The sequence below is a fragment of the Tiliqua scincoides genome, chromosome 2, assembly GCF_035046505.1.
Source record: "Tiliqua scincoides isolate rTilSci1 chromosome 2, rTilSci1.hap2, whole genome shotgun sequence".
In the NCBI taxonomy this organism is placed as follows: domain Eukaryota; kingdom Metazoa; phylum Chordata; class Lepidosauria; order Squamata; family Scincidae; genus Tiliqua; species Tiliqua scincoides.
In genome coordinates, this window is record NC_089822.1 from 224,187,652 (window position 1) to 224,200,660 (window position 13,009).

A 13,009-nucleotide genomic window follows, 5' to 3' on the forward strand; every position below is an offset into this window, starting at 1 on the left:
AAGGCAAGAATATTTCTGTTAATGCTCTGAGCATTCTCTTCTACGCTCCTAATGGTTACTGTTAAATTAACCTACAAAATAGTCAGCTATGGAGAGGGGAGCCCAGAGCTCAGTGGCAGAGCATGAGCTTTGCATGCAGAAGGTTGAGATGGGAAGGACCCTTCCAGAAACCCTGGAGTGCCAGTGCCCAGGATAGACTGCTCCCAAAGCCCTGGCTGCTCAAAGCCATGAGCAGACATGGTCTCTGCCTTGAGGTCCCTTGGGGGAGGACACGTCTACCTGTTGCTTCAAATTCTGGGTAGGCTTGCCCTCCCCCAAGGGACCTCAAGGCAGAGGCCATGTCTGCTCATGGTTCTTCTTCTTCATATGTCATGCTTGTTATGCTACTGGTGTAGGCAGTACTGAACTTGATGGCCCAGTCATCACACTCAACATAAAGTGTTGCCAACGTAGGTTACTGATGTTTTTATTTTTCATGTTGAACTATATGCCTGTTATTCCTTCATATCCACACAAAAGTCTTGAATGACACCAAATGATACCGGAATCTCTTTAGATGGATGGAAGGGAATAGACTGACAGCATTTTGCAGTATATGATACCATGAATTTAAGGCCAAACCAATGTGGGAGATAAAGAGGTCCCACTACTGAAAAAAAAAACAGCCACAGGAGCCCTTGATTTGAATTGGGGCTGCAGTAGTGGAGACGAAAAGACGTTATCCTGTTTTCCTTTGTGTTGATTTCTCAGTGCAAATTAGCCTTCAAAACTGCAGTTGGCCAGGGAAAAGAAAATATACAGAAATTTATTCTGCCTCTATGTTTTCCCTTCTGTGGCTAACTGCAGCTTGGGCAGGGGGATTTGCATTGGAGAAGTGGTATGGAAGAAAAGAGCTAGCTCATCTCCATGCCACAGCCTCAGTCCAAATTGGAGTCCTGCAGCAAAAGGAACAGACACTGGAAGATCTGGTCCTGTGTCATGTTTGGTTTGGCCCATTGTGGCATGCAAAGGCAGTCTTTTGACTATAGAAGAGAGTAGTATCATTAGCATCTGATTCTCCAAATACCCCAAAGGAAGCAACTATGCTGGGCCCCTAAATTTTTTACATGTCTTCACTGTTAGCAGTTCAGCTTTTCTTATGCCAGGGGAGGGGGTGTTATATATTTAAATATATATTAAAATAGTTGATCAACTCTTTCCCCCCCCCATATCGTGCTCCATGATCTAGAACAGATCCCACAATCAGCATTACTTAGTAGATCCCCATAAAACCAGCCTTTTTCAGTCAGCACACAAACTGTATGGAATGAAAACCGGCTATTAGCTTAGATCAGCCATTTTCAACCACTGTGCCGTGGCACACTGGGGTGCCACGAGGGGTTCACAGGTGTGCCACAGGAATTTGGGGGAAGGTCATTTATTAATAGCGCCAATGGGAAATGTGAGCCCCCACTGGCAGCATGGTGTGCCTTGTCAATTGACAAAAACCTGGTGGTGTGCTTTGACCATTTTAGTGCCTTATCAGTGTGCCATGAGATGAAAAAGATTGAAAATCACTGACTTAGATCATAAAAGTCTCTAACAGAAATGAATGAGTCTCTCTCTCTCTCTCTCTCTCTCTCTCTCTCTCTCTCTCTCTCTCTCAGCTTGGCAAGTCACCCACTGGAGCCACAGACCTGTGAAGGCCATCTTCGCCACATTCCTGCACAAGACCTTTTCACACACATCAGCATATACACATGACTCACAATGTCTCCCAAGAATGATTTCTCCAGATTTAAGAACTGAAAAGAAAAACTTGGGGTTTTTTCCCCTTAGTATTTCACTAGCAGCAAGATAGTACCTCAGCAAGTTGAGGGTTCTTTGATAAGCTCTAGCTTTTTTTGCAGTAAGAGACGAAAAAGTAAAGGAATTGAAGTGACAGTACAAATTGCAGCGCAGATTTAAGAAGTCCAAAATAAAATCTGTCCAAGGGATGCTTGGCCCAAGACATCTTAACAATGTTCAAGACATATGGACAAGTATCAGTCACACCATACCCAAAGAGGCTACTGATCCACAAGTGATGTATTATTGATCAAAAGGAACACAGGTGCTTCATTAAAAGGTTGGGAGATCTGAGTTTGTCTCCCTGTTGCGTTCCATGTGTTGTTATTTTTTTAAACATCAGCAAGTTTCTCATGGCTAGATTTATATAGGGGAAAATGTACATTTTACACTCTAATCCAGGGGTGCTCAAACATTTTGGCAGGAGGGACACATCACCTCTCTGACACTGTGTCGGGGCGGGGGAAATTTGCATTTCAAATTTGAATAAATTTACATAAATGCCTGAGAGGCGGAGCTTATATGAGTGAATGAATTTTGCTGGGCTTATTAATAATAACCATGAGAACTATAATACCAGCATGCAAAGAAAACACATGAGAACTATGAACCATTAATGTGAGTGGTGGAGCTGTTGTCTTGAGCCACCAACACATCAATAAAGTCTGGGAAGGGGAGGGAAAAATACTCAGAGCCATTTCTCTGTCTCCCAGCACCCCCCACACTAATAAACTCAAGCAGCACATGGAAACAACCCTATTTCTCCATCTCTCAGTGCCCCCTGCCACCCCCACGACTCCTAAGTTGGCACACGTTCCTTCCCATTCAAAAGCCCCGTGTCTTCTCCCCTCTCATCCCAGCATCAGCCCAGCACTTCTGCGGATCCATTCCATTCAAAAACCTTGCGTCTTTTCCCCTCTCACCCCAGCATCATCCTTGCACTTCTGCAGACCCTTCGCATTCAAAAGTCACGCCCACCCACCCCCCTTTCTCCAGGATCAGCCCAGCATCCCAGGAGATCTTCCCATTCAAAGGCCCTGCACCTTCTGCCCCTCAGCACCCGCCCATCCCTGACACAAAGCACACTCACCGCAACAGCATTCACCAGTCCCGCGCCTTCTCACCCCCATCCGACGCCTGGCCTCAGCAACTCCTATTTGGATAGGTGGGGCTTCTGCAGAACTCTTGCAAGAGTGGAAAAGCTCTGCAGAGCCTGCCTTGTCCTCGCTGCTTCTGCTGCAGTCACGGGCCAGCGAGGGCGCCAGCAGGTCTCCAGAGGGCCGAGTGCCCATTGCAGATGGGGGGGCTCCTGGGGGCCAGACTGGGGGTCCCCGTGGGCCACAAATGGCCCACGGGCTGGGGTTTGAGCAGCCCTGCTCTAATCCTATATGCATTGCTTGGATGCACTTACTTCCCAGAAATATGCTTAGGGTCAAATTTGTAGGGACCTACAGTCCAGTCCTATCTCTGCCACATTACAGCATGCAGCAGTGTCAAGAGACGCTGCACTGCATATTATGGTAGGGGAGGGTGATCAAGCAGCCTGCAAGAGGTAAGTAAACAATACTTTTTTGTTTACCCCAGCTAGGCTGCACAATCCACTACAGCAGCAGTAGTCCTCCTCTGACTTTAGGACAGAGTAAGTCTTTGTGGGGGCGAGGGGTATGGCAGCAGTGTGATCCCCATAATTGCACTGCTGCTGGACCTATAGAGGGGTTGTTTCTACTCACAACAGCAAGTGCTGGCATCCTGAGGTGCGACCCCAAAACCGGAAGGGGTTTCTGATAGCACTTTTCACTGTTTACAGGCTTGGGGAACGCTGTTGAGGTGTCCACAGGGCTCTTTACAGTGCTGGGACGCCAGCGCTTGCTGTTTTGAGTAGAAACAACCCCCCTCTGGCCACAGCAGTGGCACGATCCTGGGGATCGCATTGCTGCCATCCCCTTGACCCTGGCCAGGGAGGAGTGCTTCCCTGGCTGGTGGGTCATGACCCACCAGTTTGGGTATGACTGCACTATAGGTTCCTCAGACCCATTTGCAGCCATTTTGCTGGTGTAAGTCCTAGATGAGAAAATGGATGGGATGGTGCAAGTCACTGCCACTCCTTTGCTCTGGTTTGCACCTGAAACTACCTTGCTATCTTCTGCAGGTGTGGAGATCTGGCACTTGGAGCAAGTCAGATCTAGGAGCATAACAGTGCAATCCTACGCTTGGCTTCTCAGAAACTAGCCTTATTGAGTTCAATGGGACTTATTCCCAGGCGTAGCCTTATTGGCAGTGGCAGTCCGGGGAAGGGGGGGCAAAAGCCCCAGGCACTGCCACTGTATCCACCTGTCATGCCACTGCTGCTGCCTCCGCCTGCCTTCCAGAGCCATCAGCTGGCCTGCTGATGCCATTTGGAGGCCAGTGCTCACCGGAGGAAGGAGGCACTCCACTTGCTGGCAGGGGTGAGGGTGGGAGGAGTGAGGGGTGGAAGACTTTCATTAGGATTGTACCATGTGACTGCATTCTGGAGCAGAGCAAAGGAGCATGTAAAACAAGCCCTGGAAAAGTTAAGTGGCAGCAGAAGGGGTAATGGAGCAGGAAAAAAGAACAGTACTGTAATCATGAGCACCTCTTCCCTGGGCATTCCTGCATCCTATACATCCTGATTTGGACACCAGGCAAAAGTAATGTATAGTCCAGGTGAAAGACATATAGCAACCTTGTCACTTTGGGTGTAGCAGGCTGGAAACAGATCTTCCATGCCACGTAGGCTGCATTCTTGTCTTTAGATCACTGGAAATAGGAAAATCTTTTATTCTACCTATTCTGTCTCTTTCGCCAGTGGTGTGCACTCAGTCATTAGCCACTGGAAATGAAAAAAGAGGAAAATAGCTAAATAAGAACTCCATTTAATTATATTTTAATCTCAATTTGTCTTGGTATTTATGAGTAGCATAAGTGTTTTTATTAAAGCAAGAGGCTAATGAACAAGGTCTGAGTGGATCAATTAACCCAACCATGGGCTGGCAAGCCTTGAACTACATTGCAGAGGTGTGCAGGCAGTCATAGGCGGATAACAAAGAGAGCAGGAAAATGGTTTGCATAGAGCAGTGTCACGTTTTTAAAACAAATACAATTTACTTGATTTGATTTTTTCCCCCCACCACTAATGGTAAAATAGCTTTGGAAATAAAGTGTTGTGCCCAGCATAACGTTAGCTTTTAAAATAACCAATATGCTCTCATTCTCATTTATTGAATTTTAATTAACATTTCATTCAGCATTTCTAATCCATCTATTAGACACTGTTATGGGCGCATAGCATCAGCAGCACATTTTTTGTCCATGTGTTAGAATTGTCTCCACTTATCTTTTTCAATCAAATATTCAAAGTGAGCTTAAAAAAAACTAACAAAAAACCCCACCAACTAGAGCCAGGAATGTCACATACAGAGTGCCATTTGGACAATTGGTTCGAAAGGGTGATGTACACATCATGTTCCATGGGGAAGCAGCAGGAAATCACTCAATATAACAGCTGCTTCTGCATTTCCTGTGGACTGGAAGCTTTTCTCTATGTGCTGTCACACTCAGGAATAAAGAACGTTCTCCCATTTGCTGACTACCAATTTGTGGAGTCATTGAAAGCACCCTCCAAATGGGGGCCGTGATGCAGGTAAGAGCTGATTCCAAGATGCAGGAAAACAATAATCCAGGTCCCACTGAAGGCGATGGGCATGTCCATTGCTATGGATGGGGATAAGTGTTGCCACCTGGGGCCACTACACATTTGCAACATGTAGAACTGGAGCAGAATGGCCCCAGGGGAGGGGGCCTGGTGCGCAGGAGCATCTCAAAACCAATCCTTACTAGAAAGGACACAGTGGTTTCATGGATTACATCATCGGTATGGAGCACCTGTTCTATCATTCCTTGAAGCCAACTGTAGGAGCAGCAAGCACTTTCCTGCAAAGGACAGTATAGCTTTATAATGATGAAATTTAGGAGCAACTGGTAATTTCAGACATGAATACCTATAAAGACCAAATTACATGTTAAGTCATGAAACTGTGTGCTTTTTTCATTTTTTTCTTTTCTTTTTGATAAACAGATCAGATGTTGGAGAGAGTAATCTGAAGTGGGACCCTTGTGAGGAGAGGTGGATGCCTCTAACCCAGTGGTTTCCAAACATTTTGGCACAGGGACCAATGGTTTAAAATGACATATATTGAGAACCACCAAAAAGACTTTTTTTTTAAAAAAAAATCACTTTATGAGTTGTTCAAATCTCTGTATACATCCTTTTTACTATGGTGAGGGGATACTTTCTGGAGTGTCTCCACATTCATCAGAACAAGACTATTCTAAAGGCCTTACATTTCCCTTTGCCTGGCCTTTGATAAGAACTACTTGCAAGTAAACATGCATGCACTGTTCCATTTTGGTTTCCATAGAGATCAATACATTTTCCTTGTCAGCTCTCAGCTTGTCAGTTCGTGACCCAACAAAAATCAGGTTGTGACCCACAGCTTGAGAATCGTTGCTCTAACCCTTTGCCCCGCCATAGTCACCACCCAGATCTCTCTCTCTCTCTCTCTCTCTCTCTCTCTCTCTCTCTCTCTCTCACACACACACACACACACACACACACACACACACACACACACACACACTCCACATGCAGACAGTTGCTCTGTATGTTGGCATCCTTCAGTCTTGGAAGACCACGGTGTCACGCTCTGAATGGTGGCTCCGGAAGAGAGTGTCCTCTCCAGTGCGCGAAGCGTGGGTAAAGTAGGTATGGAGGATAGGCTGTTACCCATGCAGCAAATCCCCCCTCTCCATGTCGCTGAAATGGTCCAGTGGAAAGGCAGAAGCCAATACAGTTGGTTCCAGCGGCGTCACAGGAGTTGCCAGAACATGACTGTGTTCAGCCATGAACTGCCTCAGGGACTCCGGCTCCAGATTTTGCCTCGAGGTTGACTCCTGAAGCCTTTTCCATAACTGGATGTAGCCGCAAGGCAGTGGAGGTTTGGGATCAGAGTTTTCCTTCTCTCAGATGAGCTGCCTTCCCAGGCTGACGAGTCCCATCTACCCAGTGGCTGTTTAGTCACCTCTTACGACAAATACAGCCAGACTGAGGGCCTATTCTTATCCCCAGCCCCGAGCTTTTTGCTCCGTATGTACTAAAAGTAATATCTAGTTTGACCCTGGGTGGAAGGTTTTTGACCAAAGGGTTTTCATTTTTCAGGGCTCATCTATCTATCTGACTGTGTGACAGTAAGACTTCAGCTGGTGCAGCTTTCCTCGCCTGATTTTCTACCTGTCATACAAACATTAAAGTCATAGGATCTCTGCCAGAAAATAAGGATGGCAATCCTGTGTGAGGCAAACAAGGGGGAAAAAAAAGCAAAAAGACGAAAAACCTTGGGTGTTGTCATCAACCTGTATCTGTCAAAGAATCTTGAAACAGTTATAATAAGTGCATACACCCCCACTACCTGCCATGCATTCATCCTTTATTATAAAAGATCTCCTGGTGCTTTATTATGTGCTAGTCAGGTCAGGTACCATGGATCATGTACCAGGATCAACACTGCCCTAATTGAAATGTTCAACAAATCTGCCATTCTTTTGATTCCAGTAAGGTTGTAACGAATGTGCATAATTGCTATGCTGAAACATAGATCAACACTGAGTAAACAACAACACCATTTAGGACAATGTGGACATGTTAGAATGAATGTTCAGTTTTTGGGTTTGTTTTTTTAAATCAGCCTTTTATGTATTCATAGGAGGGGAAATGATTATTAGAACACGACGTCTCTGAAGGACATATTATCTGCATTTTCACATTGCCTTGTTGTATTTTTGAAGCAGTTGGGCTGTTTTTCTAAATTGAATTAAGGTGTGTAGAGATGAGCCATGGATTTGGGAGCTGTGTGGCAACATCTGAGCATGCTCCACAGGCTCCCCAGAGAACAGTGTATTCATGAAGATGCAAGCAATGACCCAATTATTGAAACAGCACCTGGATGCTCTATCCTTGTGGACCAGTTTCCATCTTGTACTTTCAGGGTTTTGTTCATTGGGGGGGGGGGGGGACTCTTGCGTCCTTATGCCTTTATGCTTAGAAGGAATTTATAAATGAACACATTTCCTGCTGCTTTTCTCCCTAGCCCTTAAGATGTTGAGATTTCTTTTCTAGTGAATTCTGCAAGTTTCCCTCCCGTTCCACTCAATTCTCTTAACACGTCCTTGCTTTCTAAACCCAGTGCTTGCAAACCTCTTGTTTAATCGTTCTTTTACACACTAGTAATGAAGGCTGTAACTAAAGTGGTCAAACTGCAGGAAGGAAGCCAAAGAGCAGAAAGAAATTGTCAGAGCACTTGCGTGAATTATTGCTATTTAAAAATGTATTGTACATTCCCAGGTAGGGCCAACACACCCGGAAGGTGACCCCAATCATGCCTCAGACTGGAAAGAGGGAAGGGGGTACATCACCCTGGTTCCTTCTCCCTTCCTCTGCTTACTTTGCTGGGTCACTGCAACCAGGTCAGGCTTCCACCTAGCCAGTCACTAACCTGCACCAGAGCCTCTCATCACTGGTCTGCTGGGTTTTTTTATCCACCTGGGCTCCTTAGGGAGCCCCATCTCCCTTCCATCTGCCAGCCATAAGAGGAGAGCCACCCCTGCCCTCCAATTCCTTGTCCCACCTCCCTCTCTTGTCTCCTCTAGCTAACCTGCCACTGTCTGATCTGCAGCGCCCAGGAAGGGCAGCCTGGCCATGATACGTCTGTCCTGGCTAGCAGATGCATTGCTCACACCAAAGAAGCAAGCCCCACCAGAAGCCTGTTGAGCCCTCAGCATCTGACACCAAGGTTCACCACAGTAGGTCTGTGACAAGGAGGGCAATCCTTGCAACAGGGCAATCACCCCAGCCATGAGTAAGGGTGGTGGCGGCGGTAATAGCAACTGCCATGAAAAAACCGGCGCTTACCGGTGCTTAGCCAATGTCCATCACCAGGAGCTCCAGAGGAACCTGCCACTTGTCAACAGTGGCCAGTACATCAAGGCAGTACAAAAGTGTAATAGAAGCAATTAAACAAATTAGCAACAAATATTGAAATTTGTAGCAGATTATTAGAAAGAAAGAAAGAAAGAAAGAAAGAAAGAAAGAAAGAAAGAAAGAAAGAAAGAAAGAAAGAAAGAAAGAAAGAAAGAAAGAAAGAGCCAGATCTTTAACCTATAACAAAAGAAAAACAAAGAGGGGGAGATATGCCCTAAACCTGTGGCTCCCAAACTGGGTTCTCCAGGAATTTGTCACACCACATTATGATGGGAAATAGAAAGCCCAGAATAGCTTCAGTCAGAGTTGACAATCCTAATCTTAACAGACAGACTGGTTCATATGGAGGCAGGCAAGGTGGTCCCTCAGCTGACTTGACCAGCGAGTCGAGAGGAATATGAAGCTGAACCCAAAAACCAGTTCAGAGAAGGTTTTTCTCCCCATGAATTGGAACTGAACCTGAACCTCCAATCTCTTGTTGGCTTTGAATCTGAACTGGCATTGAAGTGAACAGAAGAAGCAGTAACATGTTCAGAATGTGTTCAATAACTGCTAAATAAATAAGCAAACGCATCTTGGGTGCTCAGGATATTCCTTTGGGGGAGGATAAGGGCTCCCACCTTCTCCAGCTTTATATGGAGAATATTTCTCAGTGAGCCATCTGAAAAGAAGGAGGAGTAGGAGAAAATGTTAGATAGGGCCTAGGGCTGGTAGTCCTTTGGCTGCTCAGATAGAGGCTGGCCCATCTGCAGTCTGTTGTCTTGCAAGAAGGCCTCAGTCTGGAGCATTCTTGCACCAATGCTACTGGAAGCTTCTCCTGCCTCCTTGACACTACAGTTACTTCTTGCTGCTATGGCACCATTCAGCCTAAACCAGGGACATGCAGTGGGTGGGGAGGCAGTGACACAGTGCCTTCCCATTGGAGTCGTTTGTAAAGCGCCGCCATTGTGTGCGGTGCCTAAGTACCCACAACCCACGTGCTCCGCACAAATACATAAATTTGAAAAGGAAGGCTGTGAGACTGCAACCCTGCGTGGATGTCGGCAAGCCGTGCCCCTGCGCAGACGTGTTCCTGAAGCTTCACCCCCATGCAGTCAGTATTTGTCTGCACTGGCTAACACTGAATGCAGGGGTTGAGCTTCAGGGGTGTGCCAACATGGCTGGCTGATGTACTCTGTCCACGTATATGGCTAATGCTGAAGAGGAAAGGAAGCATACCTTGAAAGTGTGTATATTTGGGGGGAGGGGTGCTGGGAAATGTTTAGCAGCTTTAACTTGATTACTGAAAGAATTACTTTATTCCTTTGTCTAAGGCTGGACCTCTGGCCAGAAGCGGAAGAGACTTTCCTCCCAGGATAGAATCATTGCATATGACTTGCTTGGTCATTTATTAGGCATGCAGTTTCATGACAGAGAAGCTACTTACTTGGCCTTTATTGTAATAAAGTTCATTAGTTTTCATTCAGGTCCAGGGAAGAATCACAGTTTCTTAAGCCTCCTAACGTTCTACGTTGTTGTACATTATCCCATGACCTCACCGGGTCCAGATTAGTTCAGAACCCAATAAATTCCCTCGAGTCAGATCAGTATCTGGACACAAGAGTGGAATCAGGGATCAGTCACTTGGGGTACTGGCTGTGGCCCAACAACCAGTGGAGGACTCATCTGATAAGCCAGTGAAGCACCACACCCAATGGCAGCAGCCAGTGGTAGCATCAGGGGTTGGCCAGGTTGAGCAACAATTGAGAGCTCACACCCATAAGAGGGTCCATGCAGTCTGGTTGCCCTCCAAACCCTCAGCACTTGTAGCAGTGGTACCACCCAATAAGCCATCAGGGGTTGGGCAATGCTTGCCATATGGCGGTCCAGTACAGGACTTTTCTGTAGGTCTAACTGCATCCCGGTGCAATCACCACCTTGCTATTCTGTGGTTGACCCACAGCCTTGGTGACTATCCTCTCTTACCTACTCTGCCTTGCTGAGAACTTCTGCTTTTATTTGTGTGACCCCACCCCAAAACAAGGCTCTTTGTCAAGCAATTCTAAGAACGAAGCTGAGGGGTGGGATCAAGGGCTAGCGATATTGGGCTCTCAGTAAGGATCCATGCCCATCAGAAGGCCCACCTGGCCAGACTGACCCCTGGCCCCTCAATTCCAGTGATGGTGGTAGTACCCAGTGCACTGGATGGGAGGGAGTCTAAATAGGTGGTCTGTCTCCTGGAGCAGAGTCTCAAGCAATCTGGTGCCTGGGCTGGTATAGGGCAGTAGACTATAGTCCACTGCCCCACCTTGCTTAGTAGCCTGTCTGCAGACCAGAACATGTTGGTTTCTACTTGTCCGCCAGTCTCTTAAGAGTCAGGTGTCCTCTCCTTTTGAGAAAGACTGTAACACGATGTCCAGAAAGATGGCAAAAATGCTGGCACTTGTAAACCTGGAAGTGAGAGGAATGGGAGGGGGATCAATCCTTCTGTTTTAAAGGGCCTACTTTCTTCCTTGCAGACCTCTTTGTACTCTGTCTTTTTGTGCCAGAGATTATCCCTTCTGGTCCCCGATTTCCACAGGTAAGACCATGCTATTCACTTTTAACTTGTGCTGAAAGAAAGGAGCTTCTTTCGACAAGGTCACTGCCAGCCACGGCTTTTAAAGCCTCTTTTATATCTTCCAGGGAAAGTCAGAGTCTTCGTTTTTCAGGCTGCAACGAGAAGAGCCAGTTGTTTATAATGCTATCCCTTTTCTGCTCCCATTTTCTGCCTCTTATTTGCGATGCCTGTAATGATATACAAGAGCCACTACAGAATGCTAATGCTTGAGGCAGCGGGAGAGGTAGAGAGTGGCCCTCTGTTGCCTGCATAGTGTTGGTATTGCAGAGTCTTTGAATGGACTCTGCTCATTAGTTTTGCCTCTGTTTTGTTAATAAATCACTGTAGGTTGTGGTAGGTGAACAAAACAGGCTGTGAGCCAATCAAATAAATAAATAAATGCAGTGATATACCATTTTCATTTACTCTGCCAGGATCAAGTGTGGTCTCCGATTCATTTTGATGCATCCTCTGCCCGGATGGCAAGAAACCATGGCTTTTATGTCAGAGTATTATTAATCATTTATAGGGCACTTTGAATGTGCAAATTGCCTGCCACGTTCATGCTCACCGCAGTCAGGGGAGCAGCGAGAACAGCAGTTTTCAACAAGTGTGCTGAAGCACACTGGTGTGCTGCAAATGGTCTGTCTGTGCACCACGGGTGTTTGGGGGTCATTCATTAACAGTGCCATTGGGGGATTTGAGCTCCCCACCATCAGCATGGCGTGCCTTGTCAATTGGCCAAAAAACTGATAGCGAGCCTTGTCAGTGTGCCATGAGATGAAAAAGGTTGAAAATCATTGTGCTAGATTAGTGGTTCTCAGACTTGTAGCATCAGGACCCACTTTTTAGAATGAGAATCTGTCAGGACCAAGTGGAAGTGATGTCATGACCGAAACTGACAACATAAAGTAGGAAAATTTTTAATTATCCTAGGCTGCATTCCTACCCACACTTACCCAGGAGTAAGTTCCATTTACTATCAGCTCGTTGGCAACCTTCAGTCTCGAAAGACTATGGTATAAGCCTAAAGCACCCGGTATTCCCAAGTGGTCTCCCATCCAAGTACTAACCAGGCCTGACCCTGCTTAGCTTCCAAGATCAGATGAGATTGGGCATGTGCAGGGTAACAGTTGCTGCACACATTTACTATCACTAAAAGCATATACATAGTAGCCTGTTAAAAGTATAGGTCTGTAATATTTCCCCAAATGCAGTCACATTCTATGGTAGCATCAAGTCTAATATATTAAAAATAAAATACTGACATGAATGGGGATCCGCCTGAACTTGACTCACGACCCACCTGGTGGGTCCCAACCCACAGTTTGAGAAACACTGAGCTAGATATTATTATTCTTTTTTCTTTAAAGGGGGACATTTGGGGGAGAATTGAGCTGAAATTGAAATTTTGAACACATTTGAAATTTGACCACATTTAAAAATTTCAATTGGGGTGTTTCAAATTTAAAAAAAAAATGACTTTGGGAATACTTTAAAGTAGTGGTCCCCAAATCATGGCCCACTATAATTATGTGGGGGATGGGCAT

At 46.0% G+C, this 13,009-nt stretch overlaps 1 pseudogene; it reads right to left on the reverse strand.

Moving 5' to 3' along the window:
* Positions 1-12,483: 12,483 nt before the first annotated feature.
* LOC136643262 (5S ribosomal RNA) lies at positions 12,484-12,603 on the reverse strand (annotated as a pseudogene).
* Between the last annotated feature and the right edge of the window lie 406 nt (positions 12,604-13,009).